The 14,800-nt window shown below is 39.1% G+C and overlaps 1 protein-coding gene across 1 annotated transcript in view; it reads right to left on the bottom strand.

Annotated features, from left to right (window-relative positions):
* The window catches only part of LOC127372499 (ras-related protein rab7), a 141,611-nt gene that overhangs the window by 80,346 nt on the left and 46,465 nt on the right, over positions 1-14,800 (bottom strand). The window lies entirely within an intron of this gene.

The raw sequence follows: 14,800 nt of genomic DNA, 5'->3' as shown, positions 1-14,800 counted from the left end.
GCCTCCATTGTTCACAACTGCCGCATTGAACACCTCAGGTGTCAAAACATTTAGTTGTAAAACAGTCTCCCCTCAAGGGTTTTCCACAGAACAGAGGAGATGTAATATCTAAGATCGTGTAGTTTCACTGACCAATGAAAGGCCTAACTTGGCCACAGTGTTAAATCTTCAGTACAGAGCAAAATTAGTGAAAGCGTGCACCAGTCTTGTCAAAAACTGGGCCATACAAACATTTTTTGTCCTGTAAGATTCTAGAAAATCCAGTGCAGCAATCATCTCCAAATCTCCAGCATCAGTGGGGATATTGGGGTTTGAATGTAATTACTCTATGACCACTTAGTTCAGGCTGTCACTGCTAAGGTCACATGAATAAGCCTCCATATTTGTCTCTAATCGAGCCACTAATCTGAAGATCTAAGAGCCTGAATCAATCCTCCATTCTGCCTCTATTGATCTCATCTCCTCCGTCTACCAATTTCACTCCAGCTTTTTCGTCTCCTCTCCAGCATGCTCTTTGCAGTAATGGATACTGAAGATGTCAGGCAGATTTAACATTTATTGCTTATATAAAACGGCCTCTGACCCGCACACAATACCCTCCACAACATCCCTGCAGACATGCCTAAAAAAGAGAGCGTCTCAGTGGGTGCAGTTAACGTTAAGGGGCTGTCACTCTTATTGTTGCAGTAGCCATGAAATGATCAAGCTTGGCTAATGGCTGCCTTATCTTTGCAGCAGGCTTAATAATGGCTGTTCAAAAGCCTGCTTCTCCAGGTGGGAGTTATGTCATTAAGCCTCAATATTACACTTAGACTAACCACAATAACCATATGGTCTGAGCTCAGAGCGAGATACTGAAAGGTTTTCAAAGCCTTGAGGCCTGGACCAATGGATCAAAGTCGGGAAACCTGATTGTAAACGTCTACATGTGTCCGTTCCTCCTGTGTTAGCAATTATGTGCATGCCTATTTATGTGTGTACAGTTACGCTCACGTCGCTTCATGCCTTGCCTGCAGTGTTTTCACAGGCAGCTGAAGTGAGTGAAATTACCTTCCTTTTTTCAACATGTTTTAATTAATCGATTGCACACGACCGAACTGCGGTGCTTCATTCATATTTATACAAAAGAGAAATTTAAAAAACCCTGGGGGGGAAATCCTTCATGCTACACAGTAAGCAAAGGACGCAAGGGGTAAGACTCATAAAAGGGTAGGAATTCATGTTAAAGAGTGTTTGAGCAGGAGAAGAGGATGGACAGAGAGAAACAGAGAAAGACGGATAACGATGGAGAGCTCTGTTTGTTATTATGTCATCTGTACGTGAACAGCATGGACTCCTCTTTCATCCCTACAAACTGGAGTAAGAGGGCAGGAGTACAAACAATAAGAACTGTGTGTGTGTGTGTGTGTGTGTGTGTGTGTGTGTGTGTGTGTGTGTGTGTGTAATTTATTTTGAGTGTGCATGTGTACAGTATATACATGCGTGCTGCATATTACACCCCTGCTGAGAGTTAGTTTGCCCTGTTCAAGTATTCTAAGCAGTATTATACTGAGAGACTATAGATTACCAATGTAAGTTCAGTCACCCCTGCTAAACACACACACACACACACACACACACACACACACACACACACACACACACACACACATTGGTCACGGATCGTAACGGTGCATCACTGTAGAATAAAATGAGTAATGGTCCAGCAGAACAACTGATGCAATTGAGGAAGAGCAGGAAAAATATGTTTGAAAGTGCTCCTAACATATAGTTATATGTATGTATATGAATAGACTAGACTTTATATGTTTAATATAAGTTCAGTTACCCTCACCAAACACAGGTTCTGCAACAGCACGAGGGTGTTTGTATTCTTATCTTATAATGACCAATGTGCAGTTATGACTTTTGTACATATTGCTGATTGCTTCCCCATTGGAGCTTCTGTTTTATTTATTTTTTTATTATTGTTTGTATGCAGAAAAGTTTTAATGCTGACTACGGTCATTTAATGTTTTCAGCACTTGTTTAATGTCTCTGTGTCTTCTTAAGGTTTTTGTTTGAGCAATCATGTTTGTGTTTGAAAATTTGCTTCATTAAGATGAAGAGGAAAGAGAAAATTAGCAGAGAGAAGTGTGTGAATCAAGATGTGTCTTCCATAAGTTAAAACTACAACCAGATGACTGAGCCAGTCAAATAACCGTCTCCATGTGAAATGATCTATTCTGCCCTCTGAGCTCACTGAGGCTTCAAATTAACCTCGGAAAGATTAATACACAGAGAGAGCAGTAAATGGAGAGCCATCAGACCAGACAATGACCATCATGGTTGTGGTGGGTGTGGTATTTACTCTGAGCAAAGCAGAATAACTGCTGCGAAATATATATTATAAAACAAAAACATACAGTACTGCAGTGTCAAATATATAAACGTGTCAATATCTAGCCTCTGACATGGTGGATGAGGGACATTCTTCAGTGCTTCATTGCTGATGTTTACAGAAAATACAGGCAGTAACAAAAGCTGCTTACAGTGGGTGTTTTACAGTTTGTATTCATCATTCAGTGACCCGAGATGGAGGTCAGTTCGAGTTGGAGTTGTTTGAGAACTGACTGAAAATATCCTTAATTTGGTTCGTCTGAAAACACTTTTTCTCTCTTCTTCCTACACTGTCTCTTCCTACTGTATGTTATCAGTGATCATTTTAAAATCATGAGATCTATAAAGCACATAAAATGATTTACAGCATTTGATTTCCCTACTGAATGGGTTACATGTCATTCCAGCTAGGTCTGCAACTAGCCAGCTACTGGTTATTTTCATTTTTGATCAATATTTTCTAGATTACCCATGATTCATTTAGTATATCAAATATCTAAAATTAGTGAAAAATCAACATTACAATTTCCCACAGGCCAACGTGTCTTCTTTTATCTCGTTTGTCTCTATAGTATTTAAATCTGACTTTGAACCTGAAATCGGAGGATGTCTTCCTTTTTTTTATTTGATGAATGACTTTAGGGGCGATAATGTTCTTTCAATCAAATAGTTAAAGATATATCTCAGTATTCCCACCATCTCTGATAAGTCCAACAAGTTATGGGCTAAGACAGTGTAAAAAAAAGTCATTATTAATTGTCTTTACTGCACTATAGACCGGAGAGTAAAACAAACTTTTTTCACCAAATAGAAAGATTCCCTCTCTTTCTAGATTTTATGTAGCTGTGATTCACAGTAGATTTTCTTGTTGTGGGTTGAGTGTGTTTTGGTGTTTCTGTGCTGCTCATCTGTGTCTAAACAAGACCTCCACTCTTCATCGCCCCTCATCATTGCTCTGTGATAGCTCACCTCCTCGCTGTCTGGATCGCAACTCACATCAAAGGTCTGCGCGGCGCACCAATCCTGGTCTCGTGTTGGCTGATAAAGCAACACCTCATCCGTAACTTCAACCACATCCCTCACTTCTGTGTAATCTTCCCATCTGCCTGAAACCAGCCTATACTTGTACGACTGCGTCTTATTTTCAAGAACAGAAAGACAAAACTGCAGAAAATTGCTGGAAGGTGGAAAACTACAGCAGAAAAGAGAAGGCGAGTCAGAAAGTGCGCACTTAACTTTACTGCAATGTCTGTCTGTAACAAGAAGAGATCCAGTTACATGCTTGAACTACTGTCTGGGCAAATCGGAAGCATTCAAGACACCCAACCCCCTCCCAGATATTGCTGATTAAATAACAAAACCATGATAATCGAAGCAGCTTTTCCATTTATGAAATCTAACTCACAGGCTGGTCCACCACGGGGGCTGTTGTCCTGTCCCCCCAAATCATTCCCAAACAGTCTGCCTGACTTCTGCACCCCATGCCAAATGCAGAGAAGGAAAAGGGGAAGGAGAAAAATAAATAAATCCTCAATTTTAATGGCTCATTTCCGTGGGACACTACCCTGAAGCCTCGGGCCTGACATCAGTAAAGAGACAACCCCTCAACCCCAATCCTCCATTAAATCTTCCCATCCAAGCACACTCTGAGCACGCATAAGAGTCGGGGGTATGTCTAATCTGATTTTTCAGTTTTGTCCTCCTCTCCAGAGAGCAGACAGTCGGACCTGCTGGTGGCAGGGCAGGTGAAACTACCAGCCCAAACAAGCTGAATTCATGATTAGTTATTTATATGCTTGCTCATGTTTGTTTGTTTGTGTGTCTGGGCAAATTAACTGTGAGAGTATACAAACTGAGGTTCTTTAAACATACAAAAGAGATAAGAAGTAAAAGTGATTCAGTATTTTCAAGTCAAATCTGTAATTTCTGGCCACCTAATGACAGGTTGGTATATACTGAGATGTATAATTGAAGAGCTTAAACAACACTGAACAACATTGTTTCCAAAACTGTGAAAACTATCGCTGTATCTCAAAATAAACAGCCATGATGATTTGATTATTTTGTAAGTTGTGTGATTGATTTTTAAATTAGGTTATCTCATTATATTAACTTATTAACTGACTGACTTTGTTTGTGAACTGTTGCTGACGTGGGCCTAAAGTCCTCTGAGACATTGCACATGTGATAGTGGACTGTATAAATGAACCCGACTTGACATAAAACCCAAATCATTATTACACACTATTGAGCATTCATGAGTGGTAAGGAAATATATAAACGGTTCATAAGACACTGTAGTGTAGTTGTAAGCAGTGGCAAGCATTCAGTCATGTATTTGCCAACAACAACAATCGGTAAACATCCATAACAACCACAGATACAATGTTAATGAATGACAAACAGCATAGCATATAAAAAACATACATAAATAGAATATGAAATATTTTGTTTCTATTATTAATATAATATATAGTATTAAATTGTATTATTCCTGATACTCATTTAAAAGTACATTTTCTTCAAGCTGACAACACCACCCCCTGACAAAGGCCTCGAGATGTGGGTGAAAGCTCTGGAGGAAATCTAGGAAGTGGACCTTGAGTAGAAGTACCAGTGTGTCGCATTTAGTGGCATCTATCACTGTCCTTGCAGATCACCCTCCTCTTCCAAGCAATGAGGAGAAACTAGCGTGGCTATGGAAGGAGTGACAAACCCAAACAACCCCAGAGCCATTTCTTGAGTTTTTCACACATTAATACAGTTTTAAATCTGCCTGTTACTGACTGTACATGATTTAAAGACCTTTAAATATGATTAAAGCTGTACTGTGTCAGTAATTTATTAACTGTTTATACAGCAGTCATGGATTCTTAATAGGAGGAGTTTATAAAACCAAACAATGGCCTGTATATCTGCTTACAACTACATTACAATGTGTTATAAACATTTATTTAGTGTTAATTTACTGCTTGTAAAAGCTAAATAAGGGGGTTAAAGTAAATAATAATCATCAGAAAAGTGGATAGGTACATATCTTTAAATGCATTATAACTTTGCCCAGTGTGTCATATAATTTCTGTGTACTGATACATCCTGTAGAGAGTTGTAACATAATAAACGGGCACATTTGATGCTTCAAGATGTAGATATGGAATCAGATGAAGAAAGAAGAGAACTAAATCTTTTGTTCTGCGCTATCAGTCACTGTATCTGCCGTTCAGTGTCACCCTCGAATGGCTTCTGCTCTTCTGTTGTCTCCACTCCGCCGTGTGCCTCCTCGCAATGATGTTATGTACACACACCTGATGATTAATATGCAGCGATGAAAGCAGGGAAAAGAGGAGCGAGGGATAGAAGAAAAACAGAGGCGAGAAAGGCCTGATGGGAATCTTTTCGGGACAGTAAACACTGCATGAATTAACCTATCAGAGCGCTGACAACATGATGCGTGACCAGGAAACAAATGAGGAGAGGGAGAAGAGAGAGTATATATACCAATAATATACTGTCTGTGTATATGTCTTGGATTATTGATTTCTTTAAAAAATATCCTGTATTAGTTTCACTTAAGGTGATACATTGCTATTATTACTGATATTACACAAGTCAGCGGTATATTGTTTTACAGAATGCTTATGTATGCATGTGTGTATAAGTGTGTGTAGTGCCTACTCAATGTCAATCAAGCCAGTTTCTAATTAAGAGTTGCTGTGCAAGGTTAGTGATTGTTGCCAGGGAAGGAAATCACTATCAGCGTCCCATTTTCATATGAATGAGCTCTTTTAATTAGACCGAGCAGCTAATGAGAGCCTATATCAAAATAATAGAATGTTTTACCAGCTATGTAAGAAGGGAACAAAAAAAAAGCGCAGATGATGACATATAGGACGAAAAGGAGCCAGAGAGAAAACTAATGGAGTGAAAGCAGGGAGATTAACTGGTTCTGAGCAGAAAACAGATATCTGTTGTCTTTGAACCTGTAATGTTATTTCTGTGCTGACAGAAGTTCAAAGAATCCGGAGGCCGAGATTGAGTCAGACTTTGGTGCACAAAAGGAGCGAGAGAGAATAAAATGTCGACTTGCATGTTGTAAGTCTGCTGCGTGTGTGTGTGTGTCTGAGAGAGAAAGAAGCAGGAAGGGAGATCTCAGATGAAAAGCAAGGGGAAAAAAAAAACTCTCTTCCATTGTTGGAGTGTGTGTTCGTGTGTGTGGTTGTCAAGTGTGCACGCATACTTGTGTGCCTGCTATAATTTCTCCATTTGAAGGTTAATTAACGCTTGAAGTAAAAGCTACAGGACTGCAAATCAAAGACAGTAAACAGTCTTCCAGCCGCCTCAGGGGATTATTAGAAAAATAAATGAAAGCTGCATAAAACAATTAAAATATTTGAAATATGAACTTTGAGAAGCAGGCTTTCCTTTGATAACACTAAAATGATCAAGGACAAGGGAAATAAACTTAGAGCAAAAGTGTGTGAGTGTAGCATTGTACAAAACCATACACAATATGGACACTGTCACTGTAATGCATTAATAGTAACCAAACAAGTATTAAAACAACGTGTTTTGGGTGGGTTTACATGAGGAACCCGTGCAGTTACTCTGTAAAATAAAGTAACTGTAAATTTAATCTAAAATATAGAAAATGACAATATAATCGTTGCATTATTATAATAATATATAATAATATTAGGTTATAGGTTTCCCACTCAGCATCTGACACTTCAAACAGAAAACAAGCCAGTGGGCAAGTAATAAAAACACAAGGGGCACAATAACACACTTTAGGATCCTTGAAAGAAGTAGAAGAAGTAAGAGAATGTGTGTGATGTTGGTGGTTGGGAGGGCAGTATATATATATTTGATTTGGGGCTGTGCCGTGTGCGTGTCAACACCCTCAATCTGGCAGACCAGAGGGATATGAGCTAATTAAGGAGGAAGACAACCGAAGGGGCAAAACAGAGGGAAGAAATCAAATTAAAGGCGGGGGGGGATTAGTGAGAGAGGCAAAGTACTTTCTACTTTTTCTGGAGTTTAGCAGAAATGTTTGGAAAGAGAGGACAAGACAAAGTGGGGCGGTAAGAAGGGAATAAAGAGTTAGAGAGATGAAGAAGGTAAAAATTAGTTATTTCAGATCACATTTGCATCAAAAGAACCCCCCCCCTGCCGTTTTTTATATGTTCCCTTTGTCTTAGTGTCCCTTTTTCTTGTAGTTTTCTCTCTGTCTTTGTCTGTCTTTCCATCTCCTTTTAGTTCTCTCAGAGGAGCTGTCCCTGTCCCAGCCCTGGAGCTCGTATCTGATGGGCAGCGCGCCACTGTTTTCATAAACACAGTTTTTGGAGGGCTAGCATACATACATAAACAGCAGCACCACAGGCTGCAGTGTCAGATCTCCTCTAAACCTCCGTCACTCACTCTGCTCTTCTAAAAGCCCCATCAGGCAGTGTTTGGGCCAGCCTGACAGTGCTGGGCTTTCAGACGGGTCCCAGACAGAACCAGAGCCATGTTTGGGTCCCCCTGCAGACAGTGAGCCCCCCGGCCCGTCAGAACCCTGCTGTCCTTGCCTGTCAGTCCGGGATTAACTCTGTATACACACTGGGCCATTACAGTACACACGGCGTAGACCTCAGGGCACAATAAATATCTTTTAATCTGATAACCTTGTGTTTGCTTAAAAAAGAAAGTTATTTCGAGGTTTTTTGTGGGTTTAAAATAGTATGTTATCATATTACGCTGTGAAGAACCTCTAAATCCGTAAACAGTTTTTCCTCTGATAATTAAAGATCCATTTGTGGTTTCCTAAAGCTGAGATCCTGAGGTTCTTAAGTGTGCTTTTGGTTTGTCTGTGGCACCAAAACCTCTGCATGGCAGAGCAGCAGCTGTCCCATTAGCATACATCTTTAGAAAATCTATCCACAGTGATAACAATTGTAGCCCAGCAACTCAGTCTCAAAGGATATAACTATTGTCAGACCACTTGTGCATCAGTGAGGGGGTTTCTCCTGTTTTAAAAATAACTATAAAATAAGCTACAATCAATATTTCACCATAGATCAAATGACTACACATGACTTGACATAATACTGCATGTATCTGAAAGGGTTGCATGTAATGATGAACAATCAGCACTCAACTCTGCAGTTCCCTTTCAACTCTATGGAGCATTTTAGTGTTTTTCTGTTTTCCAGGCCCTAACTTTACTGTTTTGGTTCACTCTCACTGCTCTTATCAGTGCTGTTAAAATCCACTGTACACTTCCTGCTCAGCACCAAACAGCAGAAAGACAAAGTTAGTGGTCAGCTGGTAAACATGGTGGAGCATTTAGCAGCTAAAGACACAAATGTTTCAGGGGATGGTAGAGACAAAAAGAGAGCTGAAAGAAGAGTTCATTCTGGCCTTCATGAGGTGAAACTTAAAAGTGTTATGTTGTGGCCAAAAAATCATTTAAGGCAGTTTTAAATTGTTTTAAGAACATATTTTTAAGACTTATTTTAAGAATTGTCTTTAATCTAGGCAGCAGGATATGTGCTGCCTGTTACTAGTTACCAAACTTTACTAGCCATTAAAATTAACTTGCAACTACAGTCAGTATGCTACTTTATACTACTTTACTTCCACTTGAAATGTTGAGTTGGCTCTTTAAAGAGGAGACTTTAGCTTTAGCAAGATTCATATAAAATGCATGGCAATTAAGACAGAGAGCACTGTATTCAACATAATTAGATTATTTGGGTTATGAATCCTATGAAATGTTTTCTTTTTTGAATGTGTGGAACTGTATATTATGATTTGTCATGTGGCCATCTTGGCTGATGTTGCTTTAGTTTCTTGTAAGCCCATATAGGTTGGGCACCATAGAGTGGTGCAGGGCACTTAATAAAAAAAATCAATCAATCAGTCCACAACATTTCAGTGGGAAATATTATACTTCATACTTTACTACATTTATGTTCCAGGTACTCACAAGTTACTTTACAAATTTTACAACAAAAGACTTGCTGAGAAAATATAATGCCTTTTTTATCAAGCTAACAGTATCATGAAGTAATTCAGTTAAATGCTGCTTATGTATCCGTAATACTAATCTAATTAAAGACAATATAATACTACCACTCACAGGCGACATTTTTCCACATTGAGGACTTTTAGTTTGGATTTGAACATTTTGTTAATAATACTTTTAGACAGTATTTTGAATACAAGAATTCTACTTGTAATGGAGTATTTTTATAACATGTTACTAATACTTACTCAACCACTGACCAACGGTCATTGGCCATTTTAGTCATGAGACTTAATAATCAATAAATAATGCCCTTGTGTGTACTGTTTCTCTCATGATTATATGAGAAAACAAATATTTTTCTGAGAGAATTCACAGTTCAGACACTTTTATCTTAGACACATTGACACTAAACATATTTTAAGCTCAGTGGATTCGGACTGTGTGACTCATAAGGAGTGAGTTAGGGGTGGTTTCTTTGTTTAGGACTATCATGTTTGGTAACTAATGTAAACATAACATCTACCTCTGGGTTGCGGCAGACCAAATGGACTCCCCAAGGCTCCCTGAAGACATTTCATTAGATTGTAAAACAAGCATGAAAATCCAAGAATAGTTCACATCACTTTGACATCTTTTACAAGGTTATCCAGAGTGGAAGTGACTTTTCACATGACCCTACACATCACATGACCCCACCAGCAGCAATTTTAGTTGAACTGGACCCCAAGTTTTAAACGCTCCTCCCTGCAGCCTGAAGTCCCGTCAGCCGTAACACAATGCTCGAAAGGGAACAGCTTCAGGCCTTTCCTTCAAATTCATTACTATGTTGGTTTAACATAATCATTGGGAACATTTTTGTGTCTACGCAGGAACTCAAACCAAAATCCAGTAGTTTAATAATAGTTAAGGCTCTGAGCTGGAAGCTAGTTTGACAAAAACTCAGATTAAGAGAGTAAAGTCAACCTGGAACATTTATGGAAACTAATATATAACGTAGGTCTAGTTGTTTTTAGATATTTTAATGCAGAAATGTTACATATTATACCTTTAATTGAAAGTGATGAATAGCAGTGTGCAATGTAATATGTTAACAGGGATGGGTTCTGCTTATTTTCCTTTTAGATCGTTTAGTCCTGAAGGGCATCTTTAAAAGAGAGGAGTGATTCAGAAATATTTCAAATCCCATCAACGTCACTAAATAGACATACTGAGTAGAGCCCGACTGAATTTTATATAAAATGTACTGATGCATTGGCAGATAGAGAGAGAGCGTTTTACATATACTATAAACATAACATAAACAAATACTTTGATAAGGATCCCTTCAATTAGCTTTTAGAAAGAATTGTGACCAAGATATGTAGGCTACCCAGCAGGACATTTTATAGTGCAATGTCAGTGTGACCTGGAATACAAACTAATGTATGTAATGTTTCTAAGTTAGTCTTTGGCATGTATTTACTGCATGTTCTTGTTACTTATCAGCTGATACAAATATATATGTAATAAGCCAATATTGGTCTGGCAAATTTATTGGTCGAATGCAAATTCCGAACTTATCTTGAACATAAAACAATAAACAAAATACACCGGTACAATTATTACGTATTTTAGTTTATAGTATTTGAGGATAGAAAATGAAAGATACAGCTACAATTTATTGCTTTCTTTCTGTGCTGAAGGGCAGCAGTAGTTTGCCGTTATTTGTTCTGCTATGTGGGATTTAAAACATGTGAACTACAGAGAGGATAGCTATGTGATTAACAGGTGTGCAAGGAGGATGAATAATGAAGAGAGGCAGTGTCCTCCATCTTGTTAATCTTTTTCTCTGATCTCATCTCTCCCTCACTGCTTTCGCTCGTCACCTCAATCTCTGAGTCGCAACGGCGAGTCGAGATTCTGTTTACGTATGTCTCTGCTTCCCTCTCCTCTATATGTGAAGGTGAGCGATAGACACCTGGCATCGGCACGCAGACTACTGGCTGGCATTTTTCAAGGTAATGCTGCAGGTGACCTCTGACCTGGACGACTGGACTCTGCTGAGCTCAGCCGTAATGATCGACTGTTATTCTTCGCCCATCAGCCTCTGCCTTTCACTGACTGTCCCCTCGTCCTGAGGTGATGAGGAGAGAGACGAGAGGATGACAGCGGCAGTGAAAACAGACAGTTGTTTGTGTTGTGTGTGTGTGTGTGTCAGGGTATGGAAGCAGTATATCAATACATTGCTTTATTGAGGTGCCAGCATTAATTTGCATGTTTTTTTTCTTCTTGTGCGTATGGGACAGGAATGGATATGCAAACAACTCAGTGGTGATGGGAGAACAATGGTGGTCTTGAGGGCATTTCTTTCATTACGGTGTAATGCTAACCCCTTCCAACAGTTTTGTGGATGAAGCTCTTTGAGGATTTGGTTTTAGTAGCTGTATACTTTGGTCATGCAGAAGTTATTTTGAAATTAAAATGGTCAGATTTAAACAAATTCTAATAATAAAATAAATAAATAAATATACAGTAACACAACAACAGACAGGTGCAGGTGATCCTAAATGGACCAGGATCACAAAGATGCTCACTGGTCTCTTCTTTCATTCTCATCAATCTATAATACTCACCCCATTTAGACTAAATTTAGATTTTATTGCCCCAGAGGGAGATTTATTTTCACAGCCAGTTGACCATAGAAACACACAAATATAACCACAACAACATACGGGGGTTCAACATGGTGGACTATATATCAACGTCGACCTGCAGTGTCTGTAGATAAAAACACGTCATTCTAAGGTAACTAAAACAAAACAATTCTTATATTCAGGTGATTGTACAGTAATGAAAACATACCTATGAATATTCTATACCATTTCTGCCAATAGATCCTCCTAAATGTTACACACTGGACCTTTAAGCTGATCCCCTGAATATATTGTTTGATTCAATTTGATTGGATTGCTATTTCATAGCTCCTTTTATTTAGTTGCAAATACACACAAAAAAAAAAAACTAGCAATGTCAAACACTTTAAAGACATTTATACTTTGCCATTGAAACCTTGTACTTATACATGAATACACCACTTCCTTGTTTTTATAATTTATGTAACGGCTGAATTGCTACTTTGCATATATTTTTCACCCCCCAAAAAAACTAAGATTTAAGAAAATGAATGATTGCTGCGGATGAATCTACCCAGAGATATATATATATATATATATATATATATATATTATGAGGTATTTTCAGCAGATATTTCTGTACTTTTAATTCAGTAGGACTATTTCTTGCTATAAAGTAGTTTTGCATTGTGGTGATCTTAATTCAACTTTCATTTGTGGAGTTTGCAGACAATGCCAGCGATACAGTATAAGTTGAAACAATTTTAGGAGCAGTGAAAGAAATTCTAACCATATGGCTCAATGATATAGGCATAAGTCAAAAAACAACTAGAGAGACTTCAACAGCTGATGGGGGGGATGGGAGATAAGCAGCACCGGAAATGGAGAAGTCGGCTGAAAGAGGCTGTGGTGGTATTAATTAAACAATGCCCATTTTAATCATAGCTAATTATATTTGCAGGCGAGGGTAGAGAGGAGTGAGGGGGCTGAGGGTGATTCTATCTGTGTCCCTGCTCATTAGTACGGTGGAGCTGTCTCATACAGCTCCTGTCATCAAATAATCGGCATATAAACATAATCTCTATCAGAGGAGGGTGATACTGTTAAAACATCGATTATATAGGACATTTTGGTAAAGACCAACACCTGAATAGAGCTGTTTGTGTATCAACCATGTAGAAATGTGAAAATAAAGTGCTTCCGGGGCTGCTTTTGAGCAAAGAAAACACAGTCAGACAAAGACTGGGAATATAATAGTGTGGAATACGCCAGGAATATATTTGAGCTAAAGAGAGCAGCCTAACACCTCCCCACTGGTTAATTTGTTAATTAATGTTGCACCCATTTATCAGTCAAATGGCTGCTAATTAGTCTTTTCAATCTCCTCTGCCTTGAACCACATTTTAAACTCTTTCTTTGCCCTCCTCCTTTGCCTTGTCAATAATCCAGCCACCACTCTTTCCTCTGTTCCCTTCTCTCAATCGGCTGCCTGTTATCTCCATTCATCACTGACTGTTTCTCATCTATAAACATTCGGGAGCTCAGACGTTGACCCTCGACTCCTGGCTGACCTGGAGGTCGCCAGCAAAAAGGACTGGGTATTGAACGGAAATCATCATGGCTGTGTCTTATCTTTATGGAGGAAAAGGATTGGTTTAAACAGAGAAAATATAGGGAGTCTTGTGGGAAATTGGAGTTTAGAATATGAGCACTGGGCCACACTGAACAGGAAGAACAGTAGGTGTGATTGCTTTCCCATGTCAGGTTTCTATCTCTTGTCCTGGCTTGGTGACGGGGTGTGTGTGTGTGTGTGTGTGTGTGTGTGTGTGAGAGAGATGAGCTGCAGTCCCATAGCCTCCCTGTCTGTTTCCTCCTGCCACAATCGGCTACAGCTCTAAAAGCGGATTATACTGTCCACCCAAAACCTCCTCACCTAAGCTCGGAAAGGGACGGTAGTCTCTCTCTCTCTCTCTCTCTCTCACACAAACACACACACACACACACACACACACACACACACACACACACACACACACACACACACACACACACACAACAACAGGATTAGCATGCATGTTAAAAGATAGTGGGGGAAACGCAGTGTACCCACACTCCAGCGTCTGTATTAATGAAACGCAAGAGGATCTTTATCAAGACAAGAAGGATGAAAATAATCATCTTCTAACAAGAGGCATCGGCAAATTGATTCAGTGTTTACAATTATATTAAGACATAATGCATTTTATTTTTTCAATTAGGTTGCAAAGGAAGATGGTTAATTTATATATTAGCGTGCACACTTTATTGTTTAAAGAAGGATAAAATGCAGATACAGATGAGATATTATCAGTTTATCTCCAACTGACGATACGGCAGCACTGACACGCATATGTGCATCATCAGGGTCCACGTGGGAAATTGTGACATTAAGGGAAATATTTAGGACCATAAAATATGATTTACATTACTGTCTCATGAAGAGACATCAGACCAGTAATGGACAGAGAAAAAGGTTTTCAATAAAACCTAGAATGGATGGAGAATGAAAGAGGGGGTGGCACGAGAGAGAGAAACACAGACAGAGAGAGAGACACACAGGAGTAAAAAAGCGACAGATTTTTTTTTTCTGTCTGGTTTTCTATAAGAGGAACGAGAGGAGATAAGACTAAAAGGACTGTCACTCAGAGGAACAATCCTTCCAGTGTCCCCTCTTGCTCCTGCTGCTCCTCCCTCCTCCCTCTCTCTCCAATTTCCACAGATTCCTGCTGAGATAGAGTCGCTGTTCACAGGGACAGTTTGC

Source organism: Dicentrarchus labrax, unplaced genomic scaffold (assembly GCF_905237075.1).
Source record: "Dicentrarchus labrax unplaced genomic scaffold, dlabrax2021, whole genome shotgun sequence".
Taxonomy (NCBI): domain Eukaryota; kingdom Metazoa; phylum Chordata; class Actinopteri; family Moronidae; genus Dicentrarchus; species Dicentrarchus labrax.
The sequence above is the reverse complement of the archived record's forward strand: the minus strand, read 5'-3'. Positions and strand labels throughout refer to the sequence as shown.